The following is an 11392-nucleotide window of genomic DNA, read 5'->3' as shown; positions in this document are numbered from 1 at the left end:
ATACAAAATACATAAAATGACAGACAACAGAATTATGAGTTAGTTCGTGGTTTGTTTCTTTTTATAATGAAAAGCTAACACTGTAATACAATACAGATCTGGCTTTAGTTGTGTGTTTGTTAGTGTGTGTGTGTAATATTTTTCCACATAATGGCATCAATGAGACCTTATGATATAATATATTGCTCACTGCTAATAGTTTAATGATCAAAGCGATCATAAATATCAATTTAGAGCTCCAGGACGAAACTAATGACCATCAGACACCAGAAGCACACTGTGTTCTGAGAAGATTAGAGGTTTGTAGAACATTCCAGAAAAGTTATTTGCGGAACGTTATTTTTTTAAAGCCTTCTAAGGTCCTGTTGAAGACGTTGAGCATACCTGCTGCTCTTTAACCACATAACAACCAAAGCATAATTATTACAAGTCACAGATCAGCAGAGACTTCTCATTTTGTATATAATAGTATTTTTGGTAAAGCACAGCTAAACCTCAGCTGTATGTAAAGAAGCCACAGGTCACGGTGCATGAGGTATGACTACCTGATGTTGGTGTCATGTGTTCGTGACCTAAAATAACAATGGTGTAGAGTTAACATGCCTTGTCTCAGCTGCTTGATTCTTTTAAAGGCTTGCGAACACCTTAACATGGATTTCGGTTAAGTACAAGGTGATGAAACTAACAAATCAACCTGACATTCAATATGACTGGTGTGGTGTTTATAACACGCCTTGAAAGTGAGCATGTCTCCTAGAACAACATGCAGAAACAGTGAGAGGGAGAGAGAGAGAGAGAGAGAGAGAGAGAGAGAGAGAGCACGTGAGGATAAAAGAGGATTAATGTTGCAGCACATGACTTTTATGGGGAAAGCAGACAACGGCACATACATCTTATCTCACACTTTATCATTTAGTTTAAACCTTCAGTAACCACATTAAAGCCTAGGCAATGTCGAAATAGGGTTGTTGGGAAAATGGCAACTATAGTAAAAAGAAGACAACTATAATAAAATTTTTAAGATGCATTAATGCAACCAGAATGTGAACCATCTGCTCCCGAATGAAGTCCATCAGCCGATACCTTTCTAAATATATGTTTCCCTTTATTGGCTTAAAGCCTTCAGTATCAATTCAATTCACTGTATTTTTATTTGTGCAGCACATTTAACATTGCACATTTCCTCAAAGCAGCTTTAGAGGAAGATAAAAATTCAGAATAAAAACTAAATAGGTAAAGTTCGTCACAACAACTGTTGGCTGGAACTTTTGAAAAAGTAATTGTAACATTCTTGTAATGTATTAGATAGATAGATAGATAGATAGATAGATAGATAGATAGATAGATAGATAGATAGATAGATAGATAGATAGGGTGCCAATACTTTTAGAGTTGAGCAAATAGACAGGGTGCCGATACTTTTAGAGTGGAACAGATAGGGTGCCAAAACTTTTAGTGCTGAATGAATAGACTGGGTGCCAGTACTTTTAGTTTTCAGCAGATACACTGAGTGTCAATACTTTAATGTTGAGTAGATAGACCGGGTGCCAATACATTTAGTGTTGAGCGGATAGACAGGGTGCCAATAGTTTTAGGGTTGAGCGGATAGTCAGGGTGCCAATACTTTTAATGTTGAGTAGACAGACAGGGTGCCAATACTTTTAGAGCGAAACGGATCAATAGGGTGCCAATACTCTTAATGTTGAATGAATAGACAGGGTGCCAAAACTTTTAGTTTTGAGTGGATAAACAGGGTGCCAATACTTTTTGTTTTAAGTGGATAGACAGGGTGCCAATACTTTTAGTTTTGAATGGATAGACAGGGTTCCAATACTTCTAGTGCTGAGTAAATAAACAGGGTGCCAATACTTTTAGTGCTGAGTAAATAAACAGGGTGCCAATACTTCTAGTGCTGAGTAAATAAACAGGGTGCCAATACTTTTAGAGGAGAACAGATAGACAGGGTGCCAATACTTTTAGCGTTAAATGGACAGGCAGGGTGCAAGTACTTTTAATGCTGAGCGGAAAGACAGGGTGCCAATACTTTTAGAGCAGAACAGATAGATAGGGTGCCAATACTTTTATTTATATGTAAGGTATCAGAATGTAACAGAGTATTAATATATTGCTCAGAATGAACAGATAATGTGAGCTAAACAGATACAAACATACAGAAGAGCAATACAGCAAACCTTCCAGAAGTGGTCAGATGAGAGAGACTAGGAGCTTGCATCAGGACTGGCCTCTCAGGATATGAAGACATAGAGAAGATATGAAGATGAACAGCGGTCAGATATGAAGATTGTAGAATGGAAAGAAAAAAAGACTGTTCTTCTTAATAACTGCATTTTCAGTGTTGTTTTCAGGAAGCTCAATTTGTTAGAAAATATAACAGACAGGTACCATAAAATAAATAAATAAATAACACAGCTTTGTGCACATCTCTAGCTGAGTCTAATTATGATCTCGAATGATGAAACTGAGCTTGAAGAACTGTCAGAGCCAGAATTCTCACACCGTGCCGACTGGGCTAGGATTTCCACCAACAAAATCCCTGCTGGCACCAAACAGATACAGAAACAGAAACAGATATCTGACGCTGGATTATATCCATTCTTTAGTTTAGCACTGTGTATTAAATCTCACATTCTTTGAATAAAAATTCATTGCATCATCTAGGGCTAGTATAATCATCCATATGCTTTAAATGTCATTAGACTCTAGGCCACGCCCCCTTGTGGAGACTTGTATTGGTATATTGCGGTGACCTGAAATTGTATTCAAGACAAATCCGTGACTGTTTTAAGATCTGCAGTGTCATTTTGTCCATTTGTAAATATAAGAGAGTCAGAAACCACTTTTTTTATTTTATTTTTTGTCATTTAGTGCCAGTCTTTTCTTTAAAACAAAAATTCCATCCTGTTTTTGTTACGTCTGACTTTATTGGTAAAAATTCCCAGGATGCCGATTTTATCTATTCAGTACACAGAACCGATTTTGATTGACCGAGACAAACACCGAGGTGTAAGTAACAAAAATTCCACACTGCAAATGATTACCAATGTTGTCGAATCTCAAGACTGACCTTTGTATTGTAAAGTTCTCTGTCTTATAATATTAAGTGGTTAAAAAAAATCAAATAAACTGGAGGAATAACTCTGGCTTAAAAAGCAAACATGTCTTGGTGAGAGAAATAGCTGTGGGTGATTAGATTTTTCACTGATACTTTGAGATAATACAACCTGAAACAGGATATAGTGTGTTGGAAGTACATAAAATCCAGGATAGTGCTTGGACAATGTTTTTATTAATATCTGAGGAGAATTAAGGAGGATCATGATCTAATATACACCATGAAGTGACAACATGATGGAACTGAATCAGGTCTTGTTATTGAATAGGTGAATGGTAGTGGCACTACAAAGTCAAACAATTGTCATTTACCAAAAAAAAAAAAGATATAGATAGATAGATAGATAGATAGATAGATAGATAGATAGATAGATAGATAGATAGATAGATAGATAGATAGATAGATAGATAGAAAGAAACATGTCGCAACACAAGACAGCAAGACATCGTTTCCTGTGCCAACATGCCATCATGCTGTAATGACGTCGTTGTCCCCCTTTGTCCAGATTCCCAGTTAGCAGCACAGCACGGCACACATGGACCAGCCATCTGTCTGTACAGTATAGTGTAGTATTTGATGCCCCCTCCTCACAATCTCATGCTTCCTCACACGTCCACACGTAGACACTCACATCACACGTGCGTACACACATGCTCATGCTCTGATCTGTGTGTGTGTGGGGGGTGCATACTTTTGCAAGGCATTGTAATTTCAGTGCCTTGAAACTATCTTTAAAAAAAGTCTTTAAAAAAAGGTGGGACATGTTTATACACACTCTAAATGTTGCTTGCTCAAATCAAATTTATTAGATTAGATATTTATTTGATTTTCAGAGATAAAACTATATCTTTGTGGCCATAGACATTTCTTTAAACTTATCTGGCAACCACATTAATGGTCATGCTGGTTCTTATGTATGGGGCAACGTAATTCCTGGCCCAGTGGGCATTTATTTGCGCTTGTAGTTCCCATTTTGACCACCAAGTGCCGTATGATTGTCCATCCATTGTCTATACCTGCTTTATTCCTAATTACGGTCACAGGGGTCTGCTGGAGCCTATCCCAGTGCACACTGGGCAAAGACCAGGGGTACATCACCAGTCCATCACAAGGCCACATATAGACAGACAACCACACACACCTATGGGCAATTTAGAATCACCAAATGACCTAATGTACATGTTTTTGGACTGTGGGAGGAAACCAGAGTAAACCCACACAGGCACGGGGAGAACAAGCAAACTCCACACAGAAAGGCCCCTGCCTGTTCAAACCCGGGATTCGGACCCAGGACCTTCTTGCTGTGAGCCAACAGTGCTAACCACTAAGCCGCCATGGTTAGCAACAGTGCTAACCACTAAGCCACTAAACCACTAAGCCACCCCCATGATTGTCATCAACCTATAATCAATGGTATATGTTTTAATATTTTGGCCTGTTTTTTGAAAATCATTCAAATGAGGTGATTAAAATGCATGGAGTTGTAAATGCAACTGTAAATGTAAATTGCGTTGCCTGTTTGAAAATTACATTTGTAGAGCAGCCGATATACTGTAAACGATCTGGTCTCTATGAACGAGCCACCACTACTAAATTGCATATAATTTAAATATAATAAACTCTGGTCAACCTTGATCTGGCCCCTACTTGTAATCCATACTTTATCCATATTAGACACTGATGTCATGTTTATATATTAAATGTAATGGAATAAAAAAATGTAAATCCCAAAGACATTTTTAAAAAATGATCAAATCTTGCCAAAATCTGGATGTCCAACAAAACCTTTTACATGGACAAAATGATCTACTTATGTACGTTATCTACTTTCTGAAAGTACACTTTGATACAAAAACGTTTAAAAAGAAAGTTTGATATAAAACGATATTAATTTAGCCTGCTGCTCTCCAAGGATGACCAAGGGTGAAGAGAGGGGCAGCTGAAGGTTAAATGTGTGTGAACTTTATTACTTAATATCTGACTCCAAAGATCTGACTCTGATAACCTAAAATGATACACTGGCTAGAATGTATTGTGAGATGTCGGAGAGGTTACTTATTAAACGATTATTCTGTTAGTTCAGAGATCTGGTTTTAACATGTTTAACATTAGTCATTAATCTCTCATCATTCCTTTAACACACTACCTCTCAGTACCTACAGAGTACCTTAAATTACAGAATTTTTTGGGTACTTTCAAAATAAATGGATGGCTGCAGATGGAATGGCATCAGAAAGAGGTCAAAGTCTTCCTTTCCTTTTCAGTTTAGAGGTTTGATCTTCCCCACATCTACTGTAACTCTCATACCCTGCATATACCACATGCACCTCTCTGAAGTGCATAATAATCAGAGTGTTAAATGGGAAAGAGATAATGTGTTTTGTGCCAGAATAGACCTCCAGGCAGGTAGGCTCACCCTACAGTGTTACATACTAATTTGGTTCTTGAGAGCTTAAAAGGTCAGAAAGGTCCCCAGGCAGCTCTGTTATATGTATAAAAACCTTTGAGCAGAATAATGTGTCCTGCCACACTGCGAAAAATTGTTGGAATGGTTTGAGGAACATGACAGAGTTCAAGGTGTTGACTTGACCTTCAAATTCCCCCAGATCTCAATCTTATCATGCGTCAGTACGATATCCTGGACAAACAAATCTGATCCATTGAGGAGCTGCTTCACAACTTACAGAACCTGGTGCTGACGCCTTGGTGCCAGTACACCTTCAACGGTCTTGTGGAGTCCATGTTCTGATGAGTCAAAGCTGTTTTGGTGGCACAAGCAGAAGCTACGCACTATTAAGCAGGTGGTGTTTATGTTATGGCTGATCTGGGTATGTCTGGAATGGTGTTGCCTTACACAGAGTATATATCTTTTCACACACACACACACACACACACTGACTGACAGCTTCGTGATAAACTGTAACCCAGTGCGTGACGAATCTTCATTTGCTTTAATAATCTTTGTTATGATCTTGTGGTTAAGCATTGCCTGCGTGTCATTAATAGTGCAATAATAAAAAATAATGCCCTTGTAAATTACCAGCTGGAGTGTCATTACTGTAATTGTCATTTGTTTGCATATATTCTATACATCTTACTGTATGTTAGGTGTGTGCATTATAATGTACTATAGGTGTATACTATAGGTGCATACTATAGGTGTGTGCATTATAATAGCACAGTGCAATGTATTTTGAAATTTTTTTTTTTTTTACAAGACTTTATATGGATAAATGTATATTACTCTAAAAAAATGACACTTTTAAATCTCTTATTGCCATTAAAAAACTCTTAAATACATTTTTTTTTTAAAAGATTAGGATTTGTAAAATCTAACAACTAATCAGATTAAAATTATTAGATAATCATTTAAGTGAATTATCTATAAATGGATGAGTTTAGATAACAAATGTACCAAATTACACAGCAAGCAATCCAACAATGGGTTACAGATAAAACCACTGCTAAAATGAAAAATTACACAATAAGAAATTGCTAAGCAACAGGAACAGAATCAGTGAGTCACAGTCCTGAATACCACAGGAAAAAAATATCAAGCTGCAGTACAAGTCCAAATCAGATTTATTACCATTAAACAGACTGCAAAGCAAAATGAGGCAGAGAGAGCCCTTCAGTGGTACATTACATACTTTAAAATATAAAGACACTTAGCAATTGCTAAGTGAAGACGAGCACACACTAAACTCTAACACAAAAAAAGTTAGGAATTAGTTAAAATGCAAATCGCTTCAAGTATCGGGATAATAATAAAGCAGACACCAAAACGAGTCTCTGTTTCAAACATTAGCCGCCTAGCTAGCCTAGCATTGCCCAGCTTTACCTCCAGTTTGAGCTTGTTTGCTGAAGTAAAAATGTTTGCTAAAGTCAGTTACAGCAAATGAGTCAAATGAAATTCAGGTAAATGATTTTAGTGCCTAGTTTTACAGTAATGTTTACCTCATTTTTTTTACTGTATTATAGCAGTATTTATTGTAGTTATAAGATTCTTTGATAAAGTGTAATCTGCCAGTGCTGATAATTGTTTCACAGTATACCAGGAAGGCTACAGTATTGTAACTGTAAAGAATATTAAAAAGTATTCTATACTGCTGCTCTGAACTTTAGTTAGTGTCAGTGTGATGATTCCACAGTGGCTGTATGGGTTCCAACCCACGGTCCACCAAAAACTTGTCAGTAGGTGGACTCTGTGTGTGGGTGTGTGATGGACGTATTGCTAATCAAAAACAGATACCTGTTAGCTCCCGTGTCCTGCGATGTCGACAGCAGCAACAGTACCTCCACACAAACAGTTTTTATCTTGAGGTTCTGATAAGAATGAGGCCTTGAAATTAGAAATAGCGGTAATAATGTCAGTGACCTCCCACTAACTCGCTCATTTATGACACTTTTGGGAACAACAAAGGTGTAGTGAAGGTAAATATTGCAATATCGCTGTGTTTTGTAACCCTGCACTAAGATCAGGAATGCAGATCTGGAGGAGGCCTAGGTGTTCTTCAAAAAGACTTTGGAACTCAGCTCTGATACTTGTTGACATGTTCCTTTGAGAAACAGGAAGTCAAAGTGAAAAGCTTGACTGATTTACACAAACAAAACATGATTGCCAAACCTAAGCGAGCACAAAAGTATCTGAGAAAGCTAGCAAAATACGGAGAAGAGCTTCAGCTGTTTGCGCAGAGGCCTATTTTATGTATATATGGTAAATAAAATGATATAAGTATTATTGTTAGAGAAGCCCTGGCAGTGCATCAAGACCGAATTACGTTCACCATAAGCCCAAAGTTATTAAAAACTCCTCTTGCACAAATTAAATCGAATAAACCCCAACCATTTTTTCCTCAAAAGGAAAAAGCATGCAGGAAGACGTACAACAAAAAAGGCAAAATGTTTGTTGCTAACAAGCTACTACTGTAGAGCAAGACACGGCCAGGGGCGGGACATACACTATATTGCCAAAAGTATTCGCTCACCTGCCTTGACTCGCATATGAACTTAAGTGACATCTCATTCCTAATCCATAGGGTTCAATATGACGTCGGTCCACCCTTTGCAACTATAACAGCTTCAACTCTTCTGGGAAGGCTGTCCACAAGGTTTAGGAGTGTGTTTATGGGAATTTTTGACCATTCTTCCAGAAGCGCATTTGTGAGGTCACACACTGATGTTGGACGAGAAGGCCTGGCTCTCAGTCTCCGCTCTAATTCATCCCAAAGGTGTTCTATCGGGTTGAGGTCAGGACTCTGTGCAGGCCAGTCAAGTTCATCCACACCAGACTCTGTCATCCATGTCTTTATGGACCTTGCTTTGTGCACTGGTGCACAGTCATGTTGGAAGAGGAAGGGGCCAAACACTTCCACGTTCTTATAATACAGCTGACAGTTGACTGTGGAATATTTAGGAGCGAGGAAATTTCACGACTGGATTTGTTGCACAGGTGGCATCCTATCACAGTTCCACGCTGGAATTCACTGAGCTCCTGAGAGCGACCCATTCTTTCACAAATGTTTGTAAAAACAGTCTGCATGCCTAGGTGCTTGATTTTATACACCTGTGGCCATGGAAGTGATTGGAACACCTGATTCTGATTATTTGGATGGGTGAGCGAATACTTTTGGCAATATAGTGTATATGTTCTAGAGAGCATTTAATTGGATGAACACAAAACTAGGACAATTCACTCAAAATGTTTACTGGGGGGGGGTCTCCATGATATACTGTTATGTTGCTGTCTATAACAATAAGGGACAGGTACAATAAACCCTCTGAAACACCAGTTTTGATTTCAGGGTCCATTTTAAAGAGCTCTTAAGAGATCCTGTAACTGAAGAACAATGAGTTTGTCACGTGACATCGGCTCAGCACGGCGGCGTGTTGAATGTGAGCTACAAATGAAATGGAAATGGAAAGATAAAACGCAAATAGGAAATGATCCCGTGTGTGTAACTGAAGATCGGGTGATAACACATCCCCGTCGCTTCGGTTTCCAAGGCCGTGACGCAGCACGCGCTGCTCCTCTCCGTCCTCGCGCGCTTGGCTCCGAATCGCCACGAGCATGCGCGCTCCGTGCAAGTGCCGCGTTCAAGTGCTGCATCTCGGGGAGTTTACAAGTAATAAAATTAATCTAAATTAAGTTAAATCAATATAGCACATTTATCATGCATGAGCTGTTGATGTTTTCGTTGTTATATATCCTGTTTATTATTTTTTCATATGTCGTTGCTGTTGTTGGTATCTTCCTGTCCATGCCTCACTTGTGTAAAATGTGTCTTTTCTGGTTAAATGACTGCTAAAATAAATAATTTAAATTAGTTTACTACCTTACACTACATTTCAATTCAGATGAGCACTGCAAAAATGACAGAAAGAGAAAAGATCTTGAATGCAATCAGATTTATCTGGCATATCCTGTTATAAGAATACAATTAACAAAACATGAGATTATTAATATTGATATTTCAATGCATTTTTTCTCATTATAAACATTTTCTGCTTCTGGTGGCAGTTAAAATTTAGCTTCATTTTCAGAAATAAACATTAGCTAAACTTTAGCAACATTATCTGCCACTAGAACAAGACTTTTCCAAGTTTGGAATTAGAATAAATGTCTGCAAACAGGTTTTAATCATCTTCAAAACAGTTTGACTTGCTAAAATGCCATCTTTCCTGCAGGACGTGGGAACGTGTTGCGTTAGCACTGCGGCGTGTAACAAAGCAGGTAGGAATGTGCGAGCGTGTGCTTCCTGTCCTTTTCAAACTCTCGCCCCGATCTAAATCTCACACCCTACTCATACCTCATGGCCTCTTTGAAGTGTATAATGACCTGAGTATCAAATGGACAAGACACATTGTGTGGTGTGGTGTGGTAGGATAAGACCCCCAGTCAGGTCAGGTAGGCTCACCCCCACGGTGTTAGATACAGAATCAGTCCCTGATAACGAATTGTGGCAAAAGGTCCTCTGTGTAGACCAGGTGGCTTCTTTATATATGTTTATTTGTGTGTGTGTGTACAAGCACACACTGAAATATAGGCACCAAATATAAAACCATATATTTTACACTTGATTTTGTAAACTTCACCACATTGTTCACCATAAAATATGAATTAAATTGACATGAGGAATATTTTAGTTAAAGTTTAGATGACTAGATTTATTCCCAGACCCACATTCCCGATCATTTTAATTTAACTAGTCCAGCATCATTGTGCTGCCACAATCTATCTACAACGTGACGGCACAGGAGCATTACAGAAAGATTTTAAAAACCAACGTCGATGATGATTGCAAAGCGATTGTACTGTAGGGATCCATCAACATGATCACTGTGTGAGGAGATGACAGGAAGGTCTTTCAAGACATCTTTAGGCAGACTGACAGTTTTATTACCACATTTATTAAAACCAGCTCCTTTAAACAGCATAATCTTTGCTGGAAGAAATGCCCAAACTAAGACTAGGAACTAAATATATCATCATTTTGAAAGCTTTTTGGTCTGGTTTGTCATCATTTTTGGCTCTTTATCTTCAGTAGCACCTGACAGGTTTTACTGTTGGGCCCTTGAGCAAGGCCCCTAACCCACCCTGCCCCAGGGATGCTGTATCATGGCTGACCCTGCGCTCTGACTCCAACCCTCCAAGGATGGAATATGGAAAGAAAGAATTTCACTGTGCAGTGATGTATAAAGACAACCTAACTTAAACCTCTTCTGGTGTGGTACCACTTCATACATATACAGGTGTGTCTGGAATTTTTTACGTTATATATCTAGTCACAAATAGCATGGGAGGTACTGGGTTTCTGATCCACAGTAAACTCTAAAACAGTGGCTGATGATTCTTCATTTGCCTTAAGAACCCTAGGAATGCTCGTGACAATATTTTTGAGGCTATTATGTTTTCTTATCCTGTCAGTCATTAATAATGTAAAACTGATGTCTATTGAGAATGTGAAAAATTACCAGTTGGCAGGTCATAATTAAGATTCTTTTGTATCTATTTGGAGGTATGGCTTAGGGGTAAGCACGTTTGTCTCGCACCTCCTAGGTTGTCAATTACTGTATTTGCATGTTCTCCTTGTGCTTTGGGACTTTTCTCCTCCAGTCCAAAGACATGTCTGATATCTTTTTTTTTTTTCAGACATTTTCCACCTTTAATGGGATAAACCAACCAATAAAATTCAAGTGAAAAACAAACAGAAATGTTTTAGGGAAGAAATAAAAACTTATAATAAACCTGGTTGTGTA

This window comes from Hemibagrus wyckioides, linkage group LG05, assembly GCF_019097595.1.
Source record: "Hemibagrus wyckioides isolate EC202008001 linkage group LG05, SWU_Hwy_1.0, whole genome shotgun sequence".
NCBI lineage: Eukaryota > Metazoa > Chordata > Actinopteri > Siluriformes > Bagridae > Hemibagrus > Hemibagrus wyckioides.
The sequence above is the reverse complement of the archived record's forward strand: the minus strand, read 5'-3'. Positions refer to the sequence as shown.